Source organism: Thermobia domestica, chromosome 2 (genome assembly GCF_964235325.1).
Source record: "Thermobia domestica chromosome 2, izTheDome1.hap1.1, whole genome shotgun sequence".
Classification (NCBI taxonomy): Eukaryota; Metazoa; Arthropoda; class Insecta; order Zygentoma; family Lepismatidae; genus Thermobia; species Thermobia domestica.
In genome coordinates, this window is record NC_137455.1 from 29500979 (window position 1) to 29528153 (window position 27175).

The window sequence follows — 27175 nt, forward strand, 5'->3', positions numbered from 1 at the left end:
TCATATAATAAAACGGATAGGTGGGATAATGCACAGAAATTCTAGTAGGTCCTCACTACGTATGTAGGAAGCAAAGAACACACGTAGCCGCAGACTTAATGATATTGAAGCATATTAAGAAAAATGAAGTAGTATAAAATCACGAGTCAATTGGATTGTGGTTGATCATTACGAAGCAAAAACAGGGTAAAATGTAAGACTCGCTCTAGTTATATATTCCCATCAAACATCATTTGTATATCTTCTGTATTGAAGAAGGCTAAACTGCGGCAGACAGAAGTCCCAGATAAAACTCACATGTATATGTTTTCAATGTTGTATTAGAACTTTCTTATTCTTACTTTCATATATATCTTACCTACAATTACCCATGTTTCATTTCTGCCCTTTACTATTCACTATTCATCACAGATATTTCTTATTTTCTTGCTTCGTTTGCTCTTTCCTACATCCGTATACATCAGCATAGTATTGGTGCTCAAAATTAGTACCTTGGAACTGTTAAGTGTTGCAAACCACACACTACTCATTAATAACTAAATCAATGCTGCCGATTAAATATCATATCTTCCCAAAGGGTGAGGTTAAATTTACATTGACGTTACACCACCCAAGAGTGACGTAATATCACGTGGTATTTAGTCTACTTTGCATATACTATTTTATTGACAAAAAAGGGATTTACTTAGGTTATGAAACACAGCAGAACGAGCCTCAGCGAGTGAAGGCAGTTAGACTACCCGCAGGGATGGTTTTGTTCCACCTTGATCCCAAACATAATACAGCAGCATAAATATCCTAAGTTAGTTAATAACACAATGAGGTTGAAACATTGTCAGACTATGTTCTAGTGGCACCTCATCGCATATCGCATCAATGTGCGCAGTCCACAATTTAACTTACGTTTTCACCCTTATTAATCACCTAGAATAATGACCTTTCTAACGTTTGCTATTCGTATTATCAGATTTAGTCTGATTCTGTTCATTTATCCGTAAATTTTGTATTTCTATGCCGCTATCTGGGGCAGTTAATTCTTCAAGAATATCATTCAGCCACTATTAATATTTAACATATTCTACTTGGTATAATTTTAAACGTGTGCCACTTCCCGAAAGCGAGTATTAAAATACACATGAGTGAAGAAAATCCTTTTCAAAACTCCTTTACCTTAAAGAAGCTATGTTCATTCTGGGGCATAATTTTAATCCCTATAGATTTGCAAAATATTATTTCGAATGAAATATGCCTACTTGCACCATTTCAATCTCCACTTCTCCGAAGTTGAGACTGGTCTCGTCCTATTGAATCTCGTAACCAGGAATCGAAATTAAGAAATTAGTCATAAATAACTAGTTGGCCAGTACAAGAAGAAGCGTACATGTGATATACAGTACCTTATTACTGTAAACAAAGTACGTTAATATTATCTTGGGTTAGTTTTCTCTCATTTACTTCTGATATAACAAAGGGATTTCTAAGAATGACTAAACCATTAGTACGACTGACACCTTATTTTTGGATTGTATCGAGAGACCCGCGTTTTATCATCGACTGTGACAACTTTAGAGGAAATTTGGTTCACGGTCAGTAGCCTTAAAAATAAAACCATTAACATGTACAGAAGTTGGACAAAAAAAATCTAAAACGTTTGCAAAAGTGTGAAAATCATACTTAGTATGGTGTGGGGCCTCCTTTTTCGTCCAAAACAGCTTGGATCCGACGTGGAATGGACGTATATAGCTGCTGAATCATGGTGTGTGTGAAATTTTGTACCATTGTTCCTAAAAAAACATGCTCCAGTTCCTTAAGGGATGCTGGTGGAGGGTAATAAGAACGAACACGCCTTTCTAATTCAAACCACAATGGCTCAATGATGTTCATATCTGGTAATTGTGGGACCCAGGAGAGATGTGTAAGCTCCTGGTCATGTTCTTCAAACCATGATTTCACCGTTTTAGCAGCGTGACCGGGTGCCAGATCATCTTGGTAGATGCCAGCACCATCAGGGAACAATATTTGGGCCATGGGTAGAACATGGTACCCCAAAATGGCATCATATGCCTTAGCATTCATTATTCCATGCAGGGCTATGATGGGACCTGCAGAAAACCACGATATCAGTGCCCATACTTTATCAGAACCACCCCCATGATTTACAGTTGGGAGCAGACAGTCTGTATCATAGGCCTGCGACGGTGTTCTCCATACGTAAACACAACCGGTTGTTGGAAACAAGGTGAAGGTCGATTCATCGGACAACATTACGTGTTTCCACTGCTCATGAGTAAACGCCTTGTGGTCCTTCCACGCCTCTTCGCATTTATTGCTGTGATCGGGGGGTTTGGCGATAGCGGCCCTGCCATGAAGTTTCATTTTATGAAATTCCCGTCGCACTGTTTTCAATGAAACCTTGTTCTGTAGGCCGGAATTGAGTTTAGACTTAATTTTAATTGCAGTGGTCTTCTTCTATAATCCGTTTTAATGCTCTCCGGTCCATATCTGACATGATTGTCTTTCGACCACTGTTGTGCTTTGCAGACGTGATTTGTCCATGAGTTGTATATGCCCTCGTGACATTGGACACAGTGGCTTTCGATTCCCCCACAATGTTCGCCGCTGTGGCCACTGAAGCTCCAACCAGACGGGCACCAACGATCATGCCTTTTTGGAAGTCTGTCAGGTTGCCCATTTTATCGCACCACATTCACACCACGCCACTCACAGGTGAACTGGTTACTGCTGACGGAAGAGGAAGGTCCACATGACACATTAAAGACAAAAGATGATCGGCAACCGCAACACTTGTTGTACAGTGGAGGGTCAAACTTACGTGTCCTTTATGAAGTGTTTTTAGATTTTTTTTGTCCACTCCCTGTACCTTCTGCAGTAGGATGTACCTTCTGCTCTAAAAGCGTAATCGGAATATAAGTTCTACACGTTAACTTCTAAGATAGACCGGATAGTTATACATGTTAGTTTTAGAAATCCCCAGCTCATCAATTTACGGATATTCAGTCACCGAGCGAGCGAGCGTTTATTAGAACAAACCTTGATGCAGATTTACAGGACTACTTGCTCATGATACAAATGAGACTATAACACGATACACCTTCTCAGTCCGGTTCGTCTAATTCCCAAATTATACGTTCCATGAACAGCGCTAGGAATAGGTAAAGCAGCAAAATGACGCACAGAATCTAACTAAAAATGACTAATATTATCTAAAAGATATAGGTAAATTTGTAGCTAATATAGTTTAACAAAAAAGTAAGCAAAATATATCAGAATTTAGGTTAATTAACTTAAAATGTGATGTAATGCTCTTCGTTATATTTTTGAAGATAACACTTTTACCATTAACACCTAATACATTTATAGTACGTGTTACTGTTTAATGATTTAAAGTACTAGTAAAATGTCTTGAAATTTCTACTTTTATGCCCAACTCTTTAGTATCACTGCCTATATTTTAATAAATTATTGACCTAGGATAACACTATTAATACACAACACAAGCAGCACTATAATACACAAATTCACAATGGGAGAGTCGAAACTAACTACGGGAAAACAAGAGTTTTATGAATTTGGGGTAGCACATAGAGGAAAGTGATACAAGGAAGATACTACAGTGTCACAATACCATTAGTGTTGCTGTACGTAAACGGGTACTGAACAAGTTACAATTGAAGCGCTTAGAGGATAAAGGCGTTATATAACAAATTGAATATGACGTAAAAGTTGACTTTCACAACTTTGTCCTTTTAACATACCGCCCTCATTGTTTCTAAATATCTGCGCTCAGACGAGGACTCAACTAATTAGGGATGATTCCATTCCGGGACCAAGTATCTGGGGAAAAACCTATATATCGTCTGAAAGCTCCTGCCATAACAAGTACGAAACCGTTTGCAAATCACGGGCAAACCAGCAACCTGACCCTCTAAGGGTCAATTTGTTGGTGTTTGTGATTCTACGAATGACATATTCGACAATAGTAAAAATTAATGTTACGGTGCATCATGTGTAATCACTTAAACCCGTCAGGTTCCCTTGTGATTCATTTCTAGGACGTGATTCGGGCAAGAATTTGATAATATCACTTTGCACCCCGACGTAGCCACAAGGTCAGTGTTGCAAAAAAATTGTAAACACCAAAAAACTGGCCCTTTATAGGGTCAGATTGAGGGGCTTGCCCTGTTTTGAAAACGGTTTCATACTTCTCATGGCAGGAGCTTTTAGACGAAATATAGGTTTTCCCCACGTACTCGGTCGAGGTATGGAATCATCCCTAGCAAGTAATGTGTTACGTAGGATAATTAACATACAACAGGTACATGAACCATCATAATGTAACGTTTCAAAAAATGTAATGTAGCACCTCTAAGTGCTTCAATCCCATATTATTGTAACGGAGATGTTGATAGTATAAGAGATTTAACTAGATATAAATTTCTAGAAACTGTCAAACATAGGTGCAGAATTTGTCACAATCATAGCTAATAATTAAACCATATTGTGCTACCTATTCAGGAAGTGTAAATGACCAGACTTAACTAATATAATTACTAAAATGGGAACACTGCCAATGAAATTGTGCATGAACTTTACCGTATTTTATGTCAGGTTACATGCTTTACGCGTAAACCGTTTTCATATAACAGCATAATACATTTCCGAAAATTTCTCGTATATTTCATTCAAGTACATTTTATCAGCATTATACGCAAGAATTTTTTTTATCACTTTCTACTTTCAAGAACATTCCTAGTTCCTGTTATAGTTACCCTCTTTTACCTACGCTTATGGGATTTTTTATTGAGAACAATATCCATAAATAAATAAAAACTAAACAACTGTTTCTACGTTGAAGTGATAATGTTAATCTCGGAAGAAGGAGGAAGCAAAGGGATATGATTAAATTCTACATTTTGCTCTCTTCCACAAATGTATTCTCTCTTTTTGCAACGGAAGATTCCCATATTTTCTCAAGGTAAAAAGGTAAAAAAATGAGATTAGTTTACATTATCTAGATAGTTTATTTACTTCTATAGATGTCATTAGAAAACTTTAACGTGTTTTTTCTAACATGTTCAAAACCCTGTAGAACTAGAATGACAATACGTAACACAAAAATTTAGATATTTAATTGTAATGAGGTTTAATAACTGCTGTAATGGCGATATAACAATAATAAAAATAAATAAATAAAATATTGGTAAATCTCAATAATGTTTTACAACCTATTTCCAACTATAATATTTTTTTAAAATTATAAGTCGTGAAGTAAATTATATAATATTGAGGTCGTTCTGTTTTTAATTGTAATGTTTATTTTACTATACATGATCGCATTGTAAAGTCATTTATACTACTAAACTAAAACACAAAAATTTGGATAGTGCAAGAAATTTCGTATATGGATTACTCGGTTCTAAAAGTGTATTCGGCTTCACAAGTGAAAATCTACTACCCGGATCCATTATTACTCATGACCGCTATCTCAATAACCAATTCTGGCCATCCCCACTACAGATCCAGTCTGCTCACCTTAGTTAGCATGTGTTTTATCTACTATTCGTAGCAAGGAGCAATAAGCTACTACACAGCGCTTTAATGACGGCGGCAAAAGGAAATCACACAATGTATTTATTTTGTGAAAGCAAATTAGTGAAAGTAAGAGTAATATAAACCTCATTATCTGTACGTACACCAAGGAGTTAACGTGTAACATCGCAAACCGGTGAGGGTTTTAATATGTCCTCTGCATAAACAAATATTTTTTCTCCCAGAAAATGTAATATTATTCTCGATTTTGTGCCTTTAGTTACTTTACTTTATAGTTAATACAAAACAGTGAAGAATATTACATTTTATGAAACAGAAAATAATGATTTATTTGGTGGACATTTTGTAACCCTTGATTAGTGTGTGGTGTTACGCGTAACGCATTAGTGTATGCAAGGTTTCTACTTTAATTACCAGTGGCGTAGCATAAGGGAACGCCGGTACGCCCCGGCATCTTCTGTTAATTAGAAAAGTGTATGTATTTCATTATATATAAATTGTTTACTTGTAATTGTCACAAATATTTCCACTGCAATCTTCTGAATGAATAAATAAATAAATAAATAAAGCTAATACACGATCTCTATGTTGCTTAAATGCGAAAAAAAATGTAAACCACCTGAGTTTTTTGTTGTCTGTTTCATCTTTTTATGCGTCCTATGGAAAATATCTGTACTATTTTGCTTACGTAAAAATTTTCTCATACAATATTAGGTTTTCAAACATACTTTTAGAAATTTACAAAGGATAAAAACTCGTTTCCAAGTACCATATTTTCAAAGTTTCCGAGAGGAAGTTTAAATACCTCAATAGGGGCAGAAAATCAACGCTCCATGCACGCAGGAACAGTATAAATTCAGCCTTCCCCCAGTCTTTCTTTAGTATTAGTAAATATAATGTATATACCTATATGTGAAAATAAAATAATGAAGGGGAATTTTAAATTAAGAAATGCTTAACTGAAAGTATCCTTTCCCATGGAGATTAAAAGAAACAGTTGAAACTCATTGCCGCTAGAACCATAAAGGTTGTACACACGTATATCATATTGAAGTTCCTACAGATTCACAACGGATTATAAATGATTTTCTGGACGTGAATACGCTTTGATTTAATTCAAGTAGATATTCAATTATCTGAGAAAGCTTGATGAACACCGAATATTCTGTTCATCCACCGGAAAACATAGTTAAATCACATGGGCAGAGTCGAAATTAGCATCTTAATTTCTCTAGGCTGAAAGGTGTTTATCGTTTCTCACTTCGACGTAGAAAGTTTAAAAAATAAATATATATGTTTTACACACATCTTTTTTTATTATTTTGTATGTAGTTCTCAATGTATTTAGTTTTGAATCTGTTGTAAGAAAAGGTGTGAATCGCTATATAATTTTACGTTTTTATAAATATTGTGCAGAAAATGATTATTTTACTTTTAGCATGTGCACTAGTATTATTACAAAAGAAATTCGTTTTGAATTCTTATCCGCTGTGCTGGGAATATTCAATCAATTAAAATACCACTAAAACGAATAGAATTATTGTTTGATTGTTAGGATCTGTAAGAGCGTTGTTTCGACTCTCTGCTACACTTTACAAAATGATTATGTTGATTACCAAGAAATTAAACTCTATTTTGGATCAAAATATCCCATATATTACAATCAAAAATTTTCTTATATGCCTAATATCTGGAAAACTAGTGGCCAAACCCAAACTATCGCTTTACTCAGTAATACGTGATTATTCTGCAGAAGATAAGAAAACTCGATTTAGGGGTCATTCAAAAATGTTACGGCCCCTGATCCAAGATACAATATATTTCAGCAAAAAAATTCTTGTACACCTTATATCTGGAGAACTACATATAGTGTAGCCAAACCAAAACTATCACTTAACTCACTATGATGTGTTTATTCCGTAGAAAATATGAATTTAGGGGGTCATTCAAAAATTTTGTGGTCCCTGATCCAAAAATTAATTATTGGCCAAGATCGCAACCTTTTGATGCAATTTTTTGATAATCCCTTAAATTCTTAGCCAAGATCGTAATCTCCTGATCCATTTTTGGATCATTCCTAAATTTTTTGGCCAAGATCGCAATCTACTGATCCATTTTTGGATCATTTCTAAATATCTTGGCCAAGATCCCAATCTCCTGATACATTTTTGGATCATTCCTAAATTTCTTGGCCAAGATCCCAATCTCCTGATCCATTTTTGGATCATTCCTAAATTTCTTGGCCAAGATCGCAATCCCCTGATCCATTTTTGGATCATTTCTAAATTTCTTGGCCAAGATCGCAATCTCGTGATCCATTTTGGATCATTCCTAAATTTATTGGCCAAGATCGCAATCTCCTGATCCATTTTTGGATCATTTCTAAATTTCTTGGCCAAGATCCCAATCTCCTGATCCATTTTTGGATCATTTCTAAATTTCTTGGCCAAGATCCCAATCTCCTGATCCATTTTTGGATCATTTCTAAATTTCTTGGACAAGATCCCAATCTCCTGATCCATTTTTGGATCATTTCTAAATTTCTTGGACAAGATCGCAATCTCCTGATCCATTTTTGGATCATTCCTAAATTTATTGGCCAAGATCGCAATCTCCTGATCCATTTTTGGATCATTCCTAAATTTATTGGCCAAGATCGCAATCTCCTGATCCATTTTTGGATCATTTCTGAATTCTTGGCCAAGATTGCAATCTCGTGATCCATTTTTGGATCATTCCTAAATTTCTTGGCCAAGATTGCAATCTACTGATCCATTTTTGGGTCATTCCTAAATTTCTTGGCCAAGATCGCAATCTCCTGATCCATTTTTGGATCATTCCTAAATTTCTTGGCCAAGATCGCAATCTCCTGATACATTTTTGGGTCATTCCTAAATTTCTTGGCCAAGATCGCAACCTCCTGATCCATTTTTGGATCATTCCTAAATTTCTTGGCCAAGATCGCAATCTCCTGATCCATTTTTGGATCATTCCTAAATTTATTGGCCAAGATCGCAATCTCCTGATCCATTTTTGGATCATTTCTAAATTTCTTGGCCAAAATCGCAATCTCGTGATCCATTTTTGGATCATTCCTAAATTATTGTTTGAAATAATATTTGCTTTATTCACAATAAATGTATAAAAGCAAATAAAACCTGAGGAAAGGATGTTATGGAACACTATAAGAAAATTTGTTACCATTGTCCAAAAACAGATTTGTGCAAGTACTAACCTTGAAAACAAATTCAAGAGGAATTATTAAATTGTCATGAAACGTACGCCTCTAGACCAGAGCCTATTGAGCCTAGAAGTAAATCCGCCCCTGCACATGGGCTAATCAATTGGATAAAAAGAAACAATGAAAAGTCAGCTTGTGGAAGAACAGGTATGATATCATAAGTCAAGCTTTCAGTTTAAGAGACGATACTATATTCTACAGCTATATAAAGTTATACAGAGAATAAACTCGTCTATAAGGAAATTAATTAAACTGATATTGTTAAAAAATATATGTAGACATTTTATATTCAAGTATTGTCCGAAGATTTACGTAAATACTAATTTTGTACATATGTGTTTGTATATACATATATGTATGCACAAGGTATTCAAGTTGTGATAGGGAAACTATGACGTTACACAGCATAACTTCTAGCTTTAATAATAATGAATTTGTTACCAGTAAGCCAGTCATAGGTCTATACACTTTTTAAAGAAAATAACTATATAGCTACTATAGCTTCCAGCCGATATTCCAGATGATTGAGGATTTATTCTTACCAGCTGAATGGAGACAAGATTTTCCTCTTGACTATATAGTTAGCGGACACGCCTTTGGTGTGAAAGAGGCGAGTTCGATTTCTGGTATGAGTTCATATGGTTAGGATCATAGTTATATTGGAGATACATCTTTCTTATATAACTTCGGTGTCAAACGGGATACTAAAATCCTTACCGGTAATAATACGTCCGGCAATTGAAAAAAAAAAAATAGATTTTTTATGATTCCAACATAATTTAAAGGACAATACTTTCTTATATATGTATATAATATAAAGGGTGAACCATTTATCCTAAAATGGTCATGAAATCTTTGAACTAATATAGCTCATATATAAATTGTGAATGTTCTAAATATCAACAGGGTAAGCCTACATTGTTTAATATACACTAATACACACTAATGACATAGTGACATGTTTTCAGTGTGCCAACCCAATATTTTCAAATGGCATACTTATTATTCAGTGTTACTAACTCAGGACGGTACAGTGTCATAACATGACAAATTTAGGAATCACTTACAACGGTAATAACGCAAGGCAACCTGTAGATGGAGAAATGCACATACAAAGTATGTTAGTGTTGTGTGGTTAAGTTGTAGTTTAGCGCCCCATTCAGCAATAAGGGTATATAGGCACTACGTATTATTCAACATCAATCTACAGTTTACATCTCTGAACCACATGAGATCATATCTGGAATAGCTTTGTGTAGAATTGTATAATGATAATATATAGTGTATCGTGAAGACACAGGAACAAAGTTTCAAGAGAATTGAATTCTTTAATTTTAAAATACTCTATTCAGTAAAACTGCTTTGCACTTGATGTTCATTTAAGCTCGGTTTCTTTTAACCCTATCGATTGATATTCAGGAAGGACGTGTGCTAGGAGTTGGGGTCTGGGAGAGTGTCATCCGAAATTCCGGCAGACTTCATTCCAAGTTCCAGGATCGCGTGGTGTCAAATTGATATCCAGCGCTCTTTTAATTACGGATTTTTCTTACCATCTACCAGTCCTGACTTGAACCTTCGAAATTGTTCCTTTGGGGCTTCCCAAAGGAAATAAAGGAGTTCCTCGTACACTGCAAGATTTGCGGACGGCAATTTTTTTTATTGCTTTACACTTGTCGATAGATATATCTGTAGACGGGTTTTACCAAAACTTCACGATTTGCATGTGGGAGATTAGCAAAAGGTGTGTAGGACACGTTGAGCATGTTATACATTCTATTCGCCAGTGGTGAGACTTAGAACAGTATTCTTTACCGTAATGCTATGATTATTTGTATAGGTAAATTCATTTGGTCACAGTAATAAAATGAAAAAGGGGCTAATTGACACTGTTTAATTTATTTTCATATTAAATTTGGACCCGCTTGAGAAAATCTATATACCTTTCGATATAAGTTCCTGCGTACTTCTCAGATATACGTACAATATGCATCATAATTGTGTAAAATGACGTTTAAATTTATAGTGCATTACAATTTTAAGCTACTATACATCAACCGCACTATAAACTGTAGGACTGCAAATCAGAATTACACGCAAGATATAAGGATATACTTAAATATCAGTTTCGTTTTAATAGCTATGGTATTTTTAATCTGTCATGTGCTGGTTTACAGATAAAAAAGTTTTTCTCAATTTTCTTTAAAAAAAAAACTACACGCAAGGATTTACACCCTCCCAACCAGTGGCGGATCTAGAAAGTAAAATTTGAGGGAGCCCGCCAGCACTGAGACTATATCATGAGTTTACTATGAGTGATATTTATATCATGATTTTACGAGTAGTGTAAGTAAAAGTTATCTCGAATGTAGCTAGAACTTTTCTTACGTTGTTCATACGGACAACTCTCCTCCTTTCATTTATTGTTATGCTCTTGTGGTCATGCTATGAAAGTTTGATCCTAGTTCCTTCATTTGTCTCCCTTTCGTTTCAGATAGATCATGGCCATTCCAATAGAAGTTGGCACCAAAGAGGAACAAGGATTCTGTTGTTGTGGTCGGAAAGTGTATCAGGAACCATGACTAATTTCCAGACGAAGTTTCACTTCAACAGTAGTCACTCGTCTGTGTAGCAGAACCTTGTCACGGGCATGTTCAATCTTGTCATCATTTGTGGCCGTAGACGTCTTTTGGCTCCTTTCTCCTTGTGCGACAATTTTTGAATTTTTCAATACATTTGTAGACACTCCGTTTCGGCAAGACACTGTTCCCGTATTGTGCCGAAAGTCTTTGATGGATTGCGGCCCCTGATACACTGTCCAACAGCAAGAACCGGATCACTGCTGATTGTTTCTCTCTGGTGAAGACTTTTAATGTAGCGGCCATGATCTATCCCTATGTGCAACAAAAGAAAGATAAATGGGAAAATTAAAAAAAAACTTTCATAGCACAACCACAGTAGCATAACAATAAAATAAACGAAAACAGAGGTCAGCATGGAAAATGTAAGAAGATTTATGTGAAAATTTTGCAAATAGTTTTTGACGTACCCTCGTATAAACTTCCAAAAACAAATATAAATAATAGCTTAAGTACTTTTGTATCTCAGAAACCCGGAGGAGTATGTAGGCTCTCCAACAACGGGCTAAATTCGCCACTAGCCCCTAAATCATTAGTTACTTTAATAGATTTATTGATTGATATAGTGTATGTGCTATATTCGGATATTTATAGCTATATTAAATGTATCAATATTGTAGAATAGAGCAATAGTACGAGTACCTAAAGGTTTCAATTCTTCAATATTTTGCGATATTTACTAAAAATTAGCGTTATTTCAGTAGCGCACAACTTATTAAATGAAAATGTCAAGCTGTGTAGGCTGTATTACCATAACGTTGCTACATTTCGTCACATCTTTTGTAAGTATAAAAGTTGTAACACAGACATGCCTACACACACACACACATTCACACACAGAAACATTTTTCTCTGTTGCTACTTTCGATTTTATTTTTCAACAGTGAGAAACCTATTGTCGTGACGAGGCTCTACGAGCTTCACAACACATAGAGCTTTTCCATTCTGTGAGCGCTTGCACACATCATGTTACGCACGCTGAAGCAACCTTTTGCTCTGTTATTCACAAGCGAGATATATTATCCATACTGAAAAAAAAGTGGTAAAAAGAACAATGTGACGAAGGAATAATTTACATGGGTTTTGCTTGTTATTAAAATTCCTTTCTTCTTTGTTCTACATTTTTTTACTTCAAGAAAACTTTTTTTTTCTGAAAGTTATAGAAAATATGTTTAAATAGCCCAGATTCGCATTGATTTTCTCATAATAACTGTAGCTTCCACCTACGTGTATGCAATATTATTGGTTCTTGGAGTTAATACACAATGCCCAACACGATTTGCAAATGTACAGGACTAGCATAAATGATTCACGCGTGTGTAATTATTTTTAATAACATGTTGAAATACCAGTTGTTATGTATAGAACGTAATGGATTCACAGATTAGGATATCATATTAGAATTATTGCAATGTTGGATTATCAAAGTATTTTCTTATTTGTCCTTAACGTCTCAAATCCTACGTACTATTCTTTATTGGCCGTACAGTTAATATATGCGCCTTGGACACGGAAAACCCATGTTCGACTCCCAGAAGGAGCTCATATCGTTGATCCCACGTTAAACTATAGGTTCACGTACTATATATTCTCGGCTCTGTAAAGGAAACAAAACCCTAATCCCGCAAACGAGCATATTCTATATAATTATATACTGTCCAAATTTCAAAATTGTACATAAAGCAGTTTTGCCTTGACGTTGGTGAATAACTCAGTTACAGGATTTCTGCTTGAGAAATGATACCAAGCTTACGGATATCAATAAAGCTAGCTTTCAAATTTGAAGTGTATTAGCAATATTTCTTGAATTAATTTTAGACGACCAAACTATGCTATACAGATATATTTGATGTCTTGGAAAACGGCTATGTCCGGCCGGCCGTCTGTCTCTCGATACATGCCAAATCCAAGAACGTATGGGTCTTTCTATGGGAAAACATGGTTCCTTCGTCTTTATCTCTCTTTTGCAACATAAAGTTGTATAAATATTGAAATTAAAAATCTCTCAGTTTAACGTCTCAATTTTATGCACTTTGGACTAAGAGGGATAATTAAGGGAAGTGAATCGTAATGGAGAATTGGTGGAATGGGATTGTGGGAGGAAACGGGAGTAGGTCGAGGAAATCAAGGAACAGAATGTTATCTAACATCAGGGCCGTCGCGCAATCGCCCCGAGCGCCGCGACCAGGGGGCGCCGGGACGACAAATCAACAAAATTCAAGGAATTCAGATTATGTTGGTAAATGATTTTTTTTAAAAAAAAAAAAAGTTAATTAACATATTTTAATAATGATCAGACCACGCCTAAGTAAAATTTATTTATTTATTTCATAAAAATAACACAACATGCCCAGTTATAGTGCCGTGTAGAGGAAGTACGGGTAATTTGGACCCCCATTTTTATTTTTAAACAGAAATTGGTCAATACACAAATGCATTGTATACTGTTAGAATAAAACAATTCTTTGTTTATTTGTAGAACGTTTGAACACAAGAGTTTCACTTACGTTATGTTACCTTTTCAATTATTCCTTGTTAAATACAAATGGCGAGTTTTGCCCGTTTGGAAAAAAGTCGGATATAGTGAACCCCAGGGTCCATTTTAGCCTCAAAATTTCAACTATTACCAAAAGATCATATCTTGTTGTTTAATTTTCATGATACATAACCACAGAAAATTACTGGCTACCACAAAAACATAAGCAATAAAAATAGACAAACAATAACTAAAATTAAAATGTAATATATGCTCTTCTTTCACTTTTATGTCAGAACAATTAGCAATTCAGTTATTGAACACTATTTAGCTATCCCGAGCTGAGCAATATTTTATCTGTTCTTAACACAAATCATAAATACAACGCTCAACATCTAATCCAGTGCATGTTTCATGCTACCACTCAAAACACTGTAGGCACTGCACCCACTTTTCGCCACCACAATCTCTGCTAAAATTTTATTATGATAGTATAGTGGTTAGTATCAGTTACCACTATACTCGCAAAATGTTTGACTATTATGCATCACCTGACTGTATAATAGGCATATACTCATAACAGCTTCATAATTTTTACGTTATTCGTGAAATAAATAGTAACTACGTAACACAAACAATTACTACTGAAAAGGTCGGGCAAATTGGATCCTACTCTAATTTAGCCGCCATGTTGGAGTCCACTTTAGCCCCAACAATGATGTTACATGTTTCTTGAAGAAATTACATGATATTCATTTTAAGGTCATACAAAGCTAATGTAACATACAACGATATCTCTTTCGTGATACATTATTAATATAATCATAAATGTACATATTACAAGAAAAAAAAATCGTAAACTAAGGTAGCTTTGCCAAATGTTAGAATCTTCTTCACACATATAATAATACCTCCTAACTCAATTTCAATGGTTGGTGCGAGCGATCTTGGGTTCGATTCCCGGTGGGGTCACTCGGTCGAACATGCTTTTTCAGGCCAGCCCCTCCCAATGAGGTTTTCCTGGGTTTTCCTCATTCACACCAGGCAAATGCCGGGGTAGTACCTAACTTATAGATCCCAGGCCTCTTCCTTCCTTCCCTTTCCCCGGATTGTGTGCCCGCCGAGGGACGTTATCCCTCAAATCGTGAAGGAAAAAATGACCTTAGATGTTGAAAGCCCAGAAATCTAAATCCTAATCCTAATCAACTTCAATGGCCTTCTTACTGAAAGTTTACGTTGATGACTAGGGAAGAGGGTGACACCTTTTGATAGTATTACCAAATCGTTCTCCTTATTTCTTTAGGAGAAAAACAGAGTCTACTTAAGCTACCCGGCTCCACTATACCCGCACTTCCTTAACGTAATTATCTAACATACACTATTACACATACACAAATATACGTCGTTTAATTATGGAGAATTTATTGCCTGACAATTGTTTTGAACTTGTTTTCGGACATACTAAATACATCTATTCGAGGAAATGTAATCATTTCGTCTTATGAAGCACACATTCTCCACAGAGAAGACTTATGTAATAAGTCAGTTCTTGCTTTTCTACAATAGATGTCCTAGTGCTTGCTGTTCTAGTTTTACCTATCGGGACTTTTAGCGATTAATAATTTATGTAAGAATAACAGATCAAACACCCATCTTTTTTTTAATGTTTGAAAACTAAAATTCGTTAGTAAGTCTTCATAGGAAACATACTTTGAGTAGAAACATTTTTTTTCGTAAGCAAGCATTTAAAAAAAATTTAAACTGAATATTTTCTATTGCATCAGACTATTTAGTGACATTTGGTGTCCAAATAGTACAACAATATTTTAATTTTGATCTTACATACGAAAAATATAACCTTATAAATGTTGATTCTTGTAGAAATTCTGCCCTATCCTATACATTAAGCCTATGTTTCTACGTGGACTACTAGTTATTGCGTCGGCGTGTTGAGGAAAGGTTAATTTGCTATCAAATACAGAATGGCCCAAAAGTAGGGTTACACGCTTGCATTGATTAAGTATAACATTCTAATTTATGAGTCTATTAGCATCGGCTGTTCCTAGCTTAAGATGTAAGTAAAACGACATTAAGAACAAAATATAAGGAAACTAAATCTACCTGATACATTCAATATAATAAGAATTGATAAACAATGCAACGAGCTGATCAGTGCGGTATTGTATACCAACTTTTGGATCACCCTGTATAACTTCTAGATCTTTGATAGTATTTGGGGTAGACAAGGAAGTGCCACTTATTGTATAGGTAAAGTTAATTGGATTTTCTTTCCTCGTCAAGGATACAGATTTATATTTGAATACATTCAGGACTAATTTATTTGAACTCTTTGTAGATCCTATTCAAGTTCCACGCACTCATCAATTAAACTAACTTGGGAGTATAATTTCGTCGACAGCGTCACAAAGTGTCGTATCTCAAAAAAATCGAAAATTGAGATATTTTACGATGTAGTTGCATACACTGACTTCTACAATTTCCCAAAACGACGCATCTGTAATGTGCGTTGTTTTGACGGTGGTGATGACGTCACTGTGTCGTATCTTAAGATGAAGCATATAAACCATTTTCACAAACAGTCGTATCTTGAGTTACGACAGTTTGTGAGCAACAGATCTTTCGCAACTGGACAGATACGCCTATATTCAAAGCAATTTGTTTATATATACAAAGTGGCCGAAAAGTAGGTATACAGTCCCGTACTGATAAACTCATTGCTTTTTATATCATTTCTTATTTTTATCCATCAGGTAGACTTATTTTCCTTATCATTTGTTCCTAATGTATTTTTACTTACATCTTAAGCTCGGAACAGCCGAAGCAAATAAACTTATAAGCTAGAATGTTATACTTGATCAATGCGAGGCTGTATACATATGTATTTACACGGCATGGGGCGTCCTCAGGTTGCGGATCGACACGACATGACATTTTTGAGTTTTACGTCCCAGAGTTATGCCGGTTAGGTCGAAGGAGACGGTGATTATAAGAAATGAAGGAAATGATGGAATGAAGAAAGTGGGAGGAGAACCCCGAGGAAACCCACGCACACGCTGTTTGTCCACCACAAAGTTCACTTGGCGGGAGCAGGGTTGAAACCCGCGACCCCATGAACTAGAGGTGAACGCTCTACCACTGAGCCACCGCGGTCCCAGGTTGCGGATCGAGGAGAAGGCCTTTAGATATAGAGGTTAGCTGCAAAAATACTGAATAAGCAGTCGCGGCAGACAAGGAGTGGCCCTCCAGCTTGGGGGCTTAGGTGGGCCTAACAAACTCATCCTGTAATAGAAAAAAAAATACACTTTTCAGAAACAATCACAGAAGCCTCGGACCAAGACTGATGACTTGGCACGACATCAGCAAAAGAAAATGGACATGAGATTTGGAACATGAAATATTAGAATTCTTTATAGGGAGGCGCGTTAAAATCCGTAACTAATGAGTTAGAGAAATACAGGATGGACCTAGTAGGAGTTCAGGTTGGTTGCTATGATGGGGTATGAGGTGCAAACACGTAAGAACATCAGAGAAATTTCTCTCCGATTCTTTCAATCTAGGCATGGACAAAATGAGGGAGATTCAGTCCACAGTGCTATAAGCACATCTATTAAGCACTGTGGCAGTAATTTTGTACCCTCGCAACTTGAACCGATTATTAAACTGGCAAGGAAAAAGAACACATATACCATTCATTGTGTTCACAGAAGCGATGTATGAGACTAGATCTCTGTCCCAATGTCTGTATTCTGTCAGTTAGACGTGACGAAAATGGAGATCCAATCAATTGGACGGAAATGCGCGACGTGAAAGTGAACAAAGACTATCCAAACTGCATTCAGTTTAAGACAAGTCATTTTGAGGACACTTACATCACTATTTTCCTGAAAAGAACGCAGATTGAATCCACCAGATAGAAGTTCCTACTTTGCAGACTTGTCAAAAATTATCGCTCCAGAGAAGTACGAAGACTCGTTTTGATTGATTGGTTGATTGATTTTAACGTCCCTTTCAGCAGCGAGGCTATATGAGTCGTGGACCTACTGATTAACGTGGAATCCGAACCACATGAGCTCCCGCCGGGAATCGAACCCGGGTCTCTCACACCTACGAGGACTCGTTATCATTGTGTCCGGGCCGAACTCCATTCATTTGAAACCCTGAACATGTACAATTTTACAGAAACTTACCACATTAGCCATCCTTCTCAAGTGCAATATCAAAGCATGCAATTTGCAAATTACTTTGCAAGATTTTATATTCTGGCATGACAACTTGATAGCATTATTTTATGTTATGGTTAGTATGCTCTTAATATTGTGTTTCTTGTGTGTTCTCAGGAATTTCGTTTTACCCTCAAGAATCTCAGGAAGCATTTGTTAAATTATTTTGTGTAATAAACACGAAGTTTTTCAATAAAAGTGCAATATATTCCGATTGTTCATCTATTAATGTATTTCTCAGTATAAAAAATATGCGTCGTATCTTTCATACAAAAGAGGATTACCATCGTCACAAACTGTCGTATCTTTTTCCCGCCAAATTTTCCACAAGCTTTTACAGGCAAATTCCATAAAACTTTCTACACTGATTTCTTATGATTTAAGTTATAACTTGGTAAATTTTCTCTCCTTTCGGTAAAATAGATTTTGAGTTATGGCTGTTCAAAGTTGTGTAAAAACCTAAAAATCGCTCTCCTGAAAAGTTTAAAAAACTGAGATACGACAGTTTGTGACGCTGTCGACGATTTGAGATTGTGAGCAAAATGAAAAAAAAAATTAAGAAGTTTTATTGCACAGACATATATCATTAATAAAAAGAAGAAACAGCAGGCGACCTATATTAGATCCTTGAGGGACTCTCGATAGAGTATTGAACTTGAAAATTATCGTTAATGTAAAACATTGTCTAGACCTAGGATTATTCAACTAGAACTCTCTCCAGCCCTCTGAGAGAAGAGTGTTTAATTTTAAATCTTGGAACTGTATATTTGTGTTGTTATTTGCATATTCTATGCTATTACTACGTTGATGTGTATCAAGTTCAAAATAAACAAGAATAGCACTAGCTTTCAATAATTGAAAACCATGTTTTCATTAACTTTCATGTTTTAACTAGAAAAGCCATTAAATACCAACTTCTTTTATCGTACATTTCACATTTAAATGCGCGGTGGCTCAGTGGTAGAGCATTCACCTCCGGTGCTTGGGGTCCCTGGTTGGATCCCAGCTCGCGCCATGTGTACTTTGAGGTGGACAAACACGGTGCTCGCGGGTTTTCTCGGGGTTCTCCCGTTTCCTCCCACTTTCTTCATTCCACCATTTCATTCATCTCTCATCCTCACTGTCTCCTTGAGCCTAACCGGAATAACCGTGTGACGTAAAACTTAAAGATTTCATTTCATTCTTTCCACCTTTAAATCTTGGAGTACAAAATTAACTCTAGTTGTTTCTCATAACACACTGGCTAGGGGGGCCGCCTTGGAATTAAGGCTTACAACCCACGTGACGGCCCTGTCTATCACAAAATTTCTTGACCAGGGATCGAAACACAGATCCCCCGCAGGAAAGATAAGCGCCATACCAATGGGTCACTGTACGTGTACATTCCCAAAATTTAAAGATTTACGGTTTCAATGTTAATCATAATATAAGAGAAATACTTAAAGGTAGCTACGAATGGTTTGTTGTTACTGATTTAGAATTTTAAATCACATGTCATGATCGGTCTTAACCCGCTGTGCAAATTGGGACTGATAAATCTGTCACTTCTTTTTAGAACAGTAGATCTCTATTACACTCACTCCACGGAACCTTTAAGCATATCCCTCAAATATAACGTTACCCTTTCAAAATCCACAATTTTTCCTCCAAATTCACACTTTCTCACCTTCAAATTTACAATTCCACTTACTTCCCCAAAATGTATTTTTCCCTCTATCGAAATTTACCACTCTCCTGTTTGAATGTGTCATTTTCAATGAAAAAAATATATATTGCTCCTAATATTCTCGTGAGTGTAATATGCGACATTGACCCAGGCTGTGTGCACTTCTGACAGTTTGAAGTCTACCGTAGATCCACACTTAAATGAAATACTTCTTCCAATACGTACGACAATCTATTTCATGTAGTATTTGACGAACCATCCCAGATAGAGCCAAGTGAGTTTTATTTTCGACAAACACCGTGTGCGTCTGTTTTTTCGTGTTTGTTTTTTCGTTTCCTTTCCCCTTCGTAGTTCCTACATTTCATTAATTCTCATAATCACAGTCTCCCTTAGCACACAAGGTATAATCGTGGGGTGTAAAAGTGAAATAATTCATTTCACCTTATTTGACGATCCCTATTCTGTAATAAGTTTTGACTTCCTGTAAACTTATAAAGGTGTGACGTAGGTATTTCCAAGGCAGAAATGTGTTTAATACATAACACCTATTAGAAACAAGTGAACTTTGCTTCACACCTATAAAGCTAGGGCATATTTCCATACTATGTCAATTCAATATTAAAACAGATTTGTCACTCACGGATGCAGATTTTTATTAGGTTACCATTCTGTTACTTTGAGAGTTATTGTTCAAATATAGAATTTAATTTGACGCAATTTCATCCTAAAACGCTGAATTTTTTATGTATACGTACGTACAAAAGGATTAGAGTTATTATTGGGCACAGACGCCATTGTTTCGGTTTTCGCTTTTCGAAATTCGAAACAGGTATTCGAAAACGATCGAGAGACTGTTTTCTAAACCCGGTTTCGCTTTTAGAACCAATTTTAGTTTTGTATCAAAAAATGGTTTCGTATTTTCAATGAAAACCGAACCGGTTTTGGAGAAAAACGAATTATCGGTTTTCGATTTTTCTACAAATCGGTTTCCGATTTTTATAAAAATACCTGTTGTGGCAATCTCGTTTTCAAAATATAATATTATCACTCATTTTTGCCAAAACGCATTGTTTTACTGTAAAACTAATTAATGTTTCATTTTATTTTCATTTAATGTACAGCCAGGCCCGTATCCATGGGAGCACGGAGGCTGGGCCCTCTAAATGTTTACTGGCTCCCTCTAAAATTTAAAAAAAAGTCACGGTAGGTTTGTAAATGAACTAGACTATGGTGATGAACTATAATGTGATTGGATCGCCATCCCTAACTTCTACCGGGCCCTTCTACATTATTGAGGTGGCAACGGGCCTTTATATGGGTAAACGCCAGTAAATTATAATCGTACATTGTTTTAACAGATGGTAGGGTTGCTTTAAATCGTTATGAGACTTCTTTTAGGTAAATGTATCAACTATTATTAGCCTACAAACTCGCTTTATTTCTCCTTTAGCAAACAGTTTGAATAAATATGTAAGTTTTGCTATATATTCTCAGGATATCAAATATGTAAGCTAACACATCGCAACCACGTAGTATTATTATGTTAAGTTAAAATTTAAACAATTGAGTACTATATTTCAATAAAATTTAATAATAACATACACCAATCAATCTTTTGAATGCCGACTCTAAGAGCGTAGTAAGAAATAAGTCGAAGCGAATGTAATATACTTATAGTAACTAGTAGATGTAAATAATGTAAGTATACTCTCCTTGATCAAACGGCTGAATTGGACAGAGATTTGTCTAAATTTACAATCACTAATTGATGTAGTTCTGAAGAAGAATTATATAATGAAGATAGTTTTTATTTACCTAAACTGCCTGCAGAACTGTGATCGTTGTTGTTGCGTACTAAAAACAAAATAAATGCATTTTTTTATTGTCTGCGGTAAATGTGGGTTTTGGTTTCACTAGCCCTCACCAAAGCAGGAAGCATCGAAAACGAGTAGAGGGAAGAAGAAAGCGAATTAGGTGATGAAAAGGTGAAGAAGTAAATACATGTTTTGTAGAGCAGCATACACACACAGGGTCTGATCATTTTTAAATTGCAGTGTTCTGGAAATATTTACCTGTCATTACGTATTCTCAGCTGTCATATCAAACACCAGCAGTTCTAAGACCTATAATACATACCAGTATTCATTTTAACTTCTTTGCATCGATTGGGGGACCGCTAGCCCCCAACGTATATACGCTCCTGTATATATAAGATAAATGTTAGGTTCCCACTCGTCCTGGAAATCCCGAAAATGTCCTTGAGTTGATTTTGTCCTGGAAACATCCTGGAAATGTTCTTGAAAATGCATTTCTGTACTTGAAATTTGCAGAAAAACTGAATGTCATAGTTTTCATAATTATAATGAAGATTTTAATTGATTGCTATTTTTGTTTGCTCCGTTTTTGTGCTGAATAATAATTTGTCATGGTCCTGCATTTGTGGTTTGGTGGTGGACTTTCTTCTACCGACAGAGTGGTTGATTTCTGTCTTCTTCTTTCATCCACTAGTCTGTTGTCTTCACTATCCTCCAGAAACTGTGCTCTGTACCAGTATCAATCCTCCATAATCAGTCTATTTTCGCAACAGTACATACTCTTCAGTAAAATTTCATATGTTATTATTGAGCTGAGCGAGCGAAGCTCTTATACTCGGGTTAGCCATTTGGTTGTCCGCGAACTCCTCCTAGACCGTTTGGCCGATCTCAACCAAACTTAGCACGCTGATACAGTATGTCGTACTGAGTGACAACATCGGTCGAAATCAAAAATCCGATGTACCATCGAGGAATAATGACCGAAAAACGCTTCCTCCTAGACCGTTTGGCCGATCTCAACCAAACTTAGCACGCTGATAGAGTATGTCGTGCTGAGTGACAACATAGGTCGAAATCAAAAAACCGATGTACCATCGAATAATAATCACCGAAAAACGCTTCCATAGACTTAACATGGGGAAAAAGTTTTCACGTAATTTTTTTGTCAACAATTAAAATCTGCGCGTGATTTTCAAAATTTCCGACGAAGCCCTTTTATTTTTTTAGCGTAAAAATTTACAATTTTAATCACAATTTAAAAACAAATTAACGATTTTTTAAACTTTTTTTAGCCGGAACAAAAGGTCAAGACGAAGAATTGTGCGATTGTTATGAAAAATACTGATTGTTTTAACAAGTCACAATAAACTGATTACGTTGCTTAAGCTCGCTCAGGTCATTTCATTGCAATCGAGTATATCCATTGCATTCCTAGTGTCTATAGATGAGGAAATCACACAACTCCATACTCAGTTGAAAAACTTGTAATATAATTCCTTTTTTCCCGTAATTATATCTGTCACACTGTCTTGCAGTGAAGATGCATCGTACGAAAAATAGGTTTTTGTTGCTTGTAAATTTGTTTGAAGCACAACTAAAATGACATGAAGAAAGAATGAAAATACATATGCTGGATGTGGGTGGATCGGGTGGCTATAAGGGGAGTTGGGAGGCGACAAAAATGCACATTACGCTCCGCTTTGTGTATATAATTATTGTGTATTAATACTGCACTTGAATTAACATTCACTTCATAAGATACTATACTTTTCATTTCAGTGTTGTGAGTTTTGCAATCCTGTTACAATCCTGTTATATCTTCCTGTGTGTAAGTCCTGCAAAACTGGCGATTTGTCTTTGAAACATCTTGGAATTTTTTTTTTTTTTTTTTTAAAGAAAAATAGTGGGAACCCTGAACGCGAGCCACTAAATGGCTACTTTAGTAGTTATTTCTCATGCTATAAAATCGGCAGTGATGGTTCTGGGTCGACCGAGGAAGGTAAGGTGGATCACATCTATCATAAAATAAGTAAAACATTTTTCAGCTAGAGGGTAATTTGGAACACGATACTGTACATTGATCAGACCCAACTGACTATTTGTGATAATCGTAAAGGACTCATAAATCATTAGAATGTCACATTGATGCAGGAAACTATCCAAGTAATTCACGGCTACAATTATTCACAGACCACCAAATTAAAAGTATTTAGCCTATGTATAGGCTTATATGTTGCGTACCTAAATGCATGCGAAGTAGAAAATAAAAGTAATTAAGTTCCCCAAGTATATTTTTATATTCCAACCGCTGTTATGAGGATTCCTCTTATTTTGAAGATTCTGTATAATAATGTGGAAGTCATAGTCTAATAAATAATAGCTTAAGGTACTGTACTTAATAGGGATCTGTATATTTTCTAATGTGAAAGTGCAAAACCACTTCACGGACCGATGGTTGAAAACCAAACATAATCTTTTAAACATGTCCGTAAAACATAATATTTTTCCAGAGCAGTGGAAAGAAAGTCTGATGTGTCCCGTTCCAAAACCTAGCAATGCTGAAAATATAGAAAGCTTTAGATCAATTAGAATTCTATCTCCATTTGCAAACGTTTTCGAATATATAAGATACAATTGCTTACTTTCCACTTCACGGACCGATGGTTGAAAACCAAACATAATCTTTTAAACATGTCCGTAAAACATAATATTTTTCCAGAGCAGTGGAAAGAAAGTCTGATGTGTCCCGTTCCAAAACCTAGCAATGCTGAAAATATAGAAAGCTTTAGATCAATTAGAATTCTATCTCCATTTGCAAACGTTTTCGAATATATAAGATACAATTGCTTACTTAATCACACCTTTTCCACCACCTCTGTATATCAGCATGGATTTCTACAGAGTTGATAACTCTCTACTAACCTGGCGATTATAAAAATCTTTACTGCTTTTATTGCTTCGGAACTCGACAGAGTGGAGCAGGTGGATGTAATCTACACCGATTTTCAGAAGGCGTGCGGTTTAGTTAAACATGGCATCTTGCTTTAAAAAGTAGCTCTTATGAATCTCTCTATACAAACAGTATATTTTGCTTCATACTTAGGTAATTGTAAGAAATCTGTATCTTACAAGGATTATATCTCAAATAATTGTAATGGTGCATCGTGAGTTCCGCAAGGATCAAACCTGGGCACTTTGTTATTTCTCATAATTGTTAATGAGATAACTAAGCACATTAAGAACTTACACACTTTACCTTTTTCCAGATGACTTAAAATTATATGCTCAAATTAAAATCTTTAGAAGACTACAAGAAACTCTAAGAAGATTTGGTAAATGTACACTGGCGCCACTTGAATACATTTAGGCTAAATATAATTAAGTACAAATTTAACACATTTAGTAGAAAATAAATATATATAAGTTTCGATTATACTATTATTGGGAGTAAATGTTTGTAAGCTGGAAACTGTTAAAGACCTTCGGGACGGGAACCCGGGGGGAAGGGATATAAACTGACATACGTGAATCACATTAAAACTTTTGCAAAGAATGCACTTATAAGAATCTTGGCTTTGTTTATCGTGTAAGTAAAGGCTTTTTTAGCACATGGCAATTTTGAGGTTATATTATTCCTATATCAGAAACCAAGTGAACCTATATGTTATTTTCACTCCTCGTAATGCAAAATATATCCAAATGATAAAAAATGTACAGGGCAAGTTTTAGAAATGATTAATGTATAGAAAACCCGGACCCCGGACCCGGACCCATGTACCCTGCATACATGTCATACATAGAACTGGCAGGTAACTTCAATACGCTGACCACGATGGCTCAGTGGTAGAGCGTTCATCTCTGGAACTTGGGGTCCCGAGTTCGATCCGAGCTCCCGCCAAGTGAACTTTGTGGTGGACAAACACCGTGTGCGTGGGTTTTCTCGGAGCTGTCCCGTTTCCTCCCACTTTCTTCACTCCACCATTTCATTCATTACTCGCAATCACCGTCTCCTTTAGCCTAACCGGCATAAGCGTGGGACGTAAAACTCAAAGATTTCATTTCAATACGCTGACATTAGAGCATCGTAGGTAGTTTTTCTGTATAAAATAATGAATAATAAAATTGATTACATGCAACTAAGTTCTAATAGCTTTCTGTGTGTTTAATTGTTATAATTACTCTCATAACCCATACATACGAGTACAATACAGATCGCTTCAACTGCCCGATGCTTCTTTATAACTTTATATATAACTTTCTGTAACTTTATTTTCGAAAGAAACAAATTTATATTTACAGGCATTACAATTAAAGTTATTTTTCTCGATTCCATTAATAGTTTTTTTTTTAAATTAATAAATGCTTTAGAGAAATAAAGAAGTAGGACAACCCCGAGAAAATTGAGGACAACTATGACATGTGCTACAATCTCAGAAGACTTAAGGAAATAAGTCTACCTAGAAAAGGAGCGACATTATAGAATCATTGTGCTTCCTCTTCTTCTTGAGAAAATAGCGTAACTAAGCGAAAGTATCGCTAAATTTAACGCTACATATTTCAAAGTACATGTTGAGAATTATGTTACTCAGAAAATCATATTGTTAAGAAAATATATTATTTTGAATAACTATTTTTCATTCTTTTCCGTTTTCATCCTTTTGTTCTTTTCTTTCTTTCTTTCTCCTTTTTTCCGTTTCCATTTTCTTTAGTACCCTCTATAGTTTACTTATTTTTTCCTTCATGTTACACCCATGTTATTTCTTTTGTTTCATACCTTTCCCTTTCCATTCATCTAAAGTCCCTCTCACTCTCTTTCTTTCCTTATCTACCATTTCCTTTCCTTTGTTTTCTGTTGTGTTTCTTCCACCTTTCTCCTTCATATCATTACTTTCCCCTTCCTCTCTTTGTTTTTCCATTATCTTCTTTTCCCTTTGTTTTCTTCAGGGCACTGTGATCACTTGCATATCGTTATTTCTGGTGCGATGAGATCCCTTGTTCGATCCCCACCCAAGACAGTTTGTGGTGGATAACTTCGTGTCCAAGGTTTCCTCGGGTACTTCCGTTTCCTTCCACGTTCTCATTCCACTATTTATTTTATCATCACTCACCTTAATTAACCGTCTCATTTAACCTAACATGGGACTCTAAACAGAACGATTTAATTTCTTTCGTTTCTTTGTATATGCCTTCCTTTTCTTTCCTTGTCTTTATTTCCTAATTTAAACGTTGTTTCTTTTCCTTTTTATTTCCCTTCCTTTTGCCTTTTCATTTCCCTTTAATTTTCACTTCTTTCTTTCCTTCTTATTCCATTAGCTTCTCATCTTAATGTTTCCCTTTCTTCTTTTTCTTTTCTTATTATTCCATTTCTTACCTTTTCTATCCTTTTCTTATCATTTTCATTCCTCTCTTAACCTTTTGTTTGATTTTCTATTCTTCTCTTTCATTTAATTTCCTTTTATCTTTTTAAATGGTTTATCTTTTTCTATTCTTACATTCATCTCTCTTTCGTTTCTTTTATTTTCATTATACT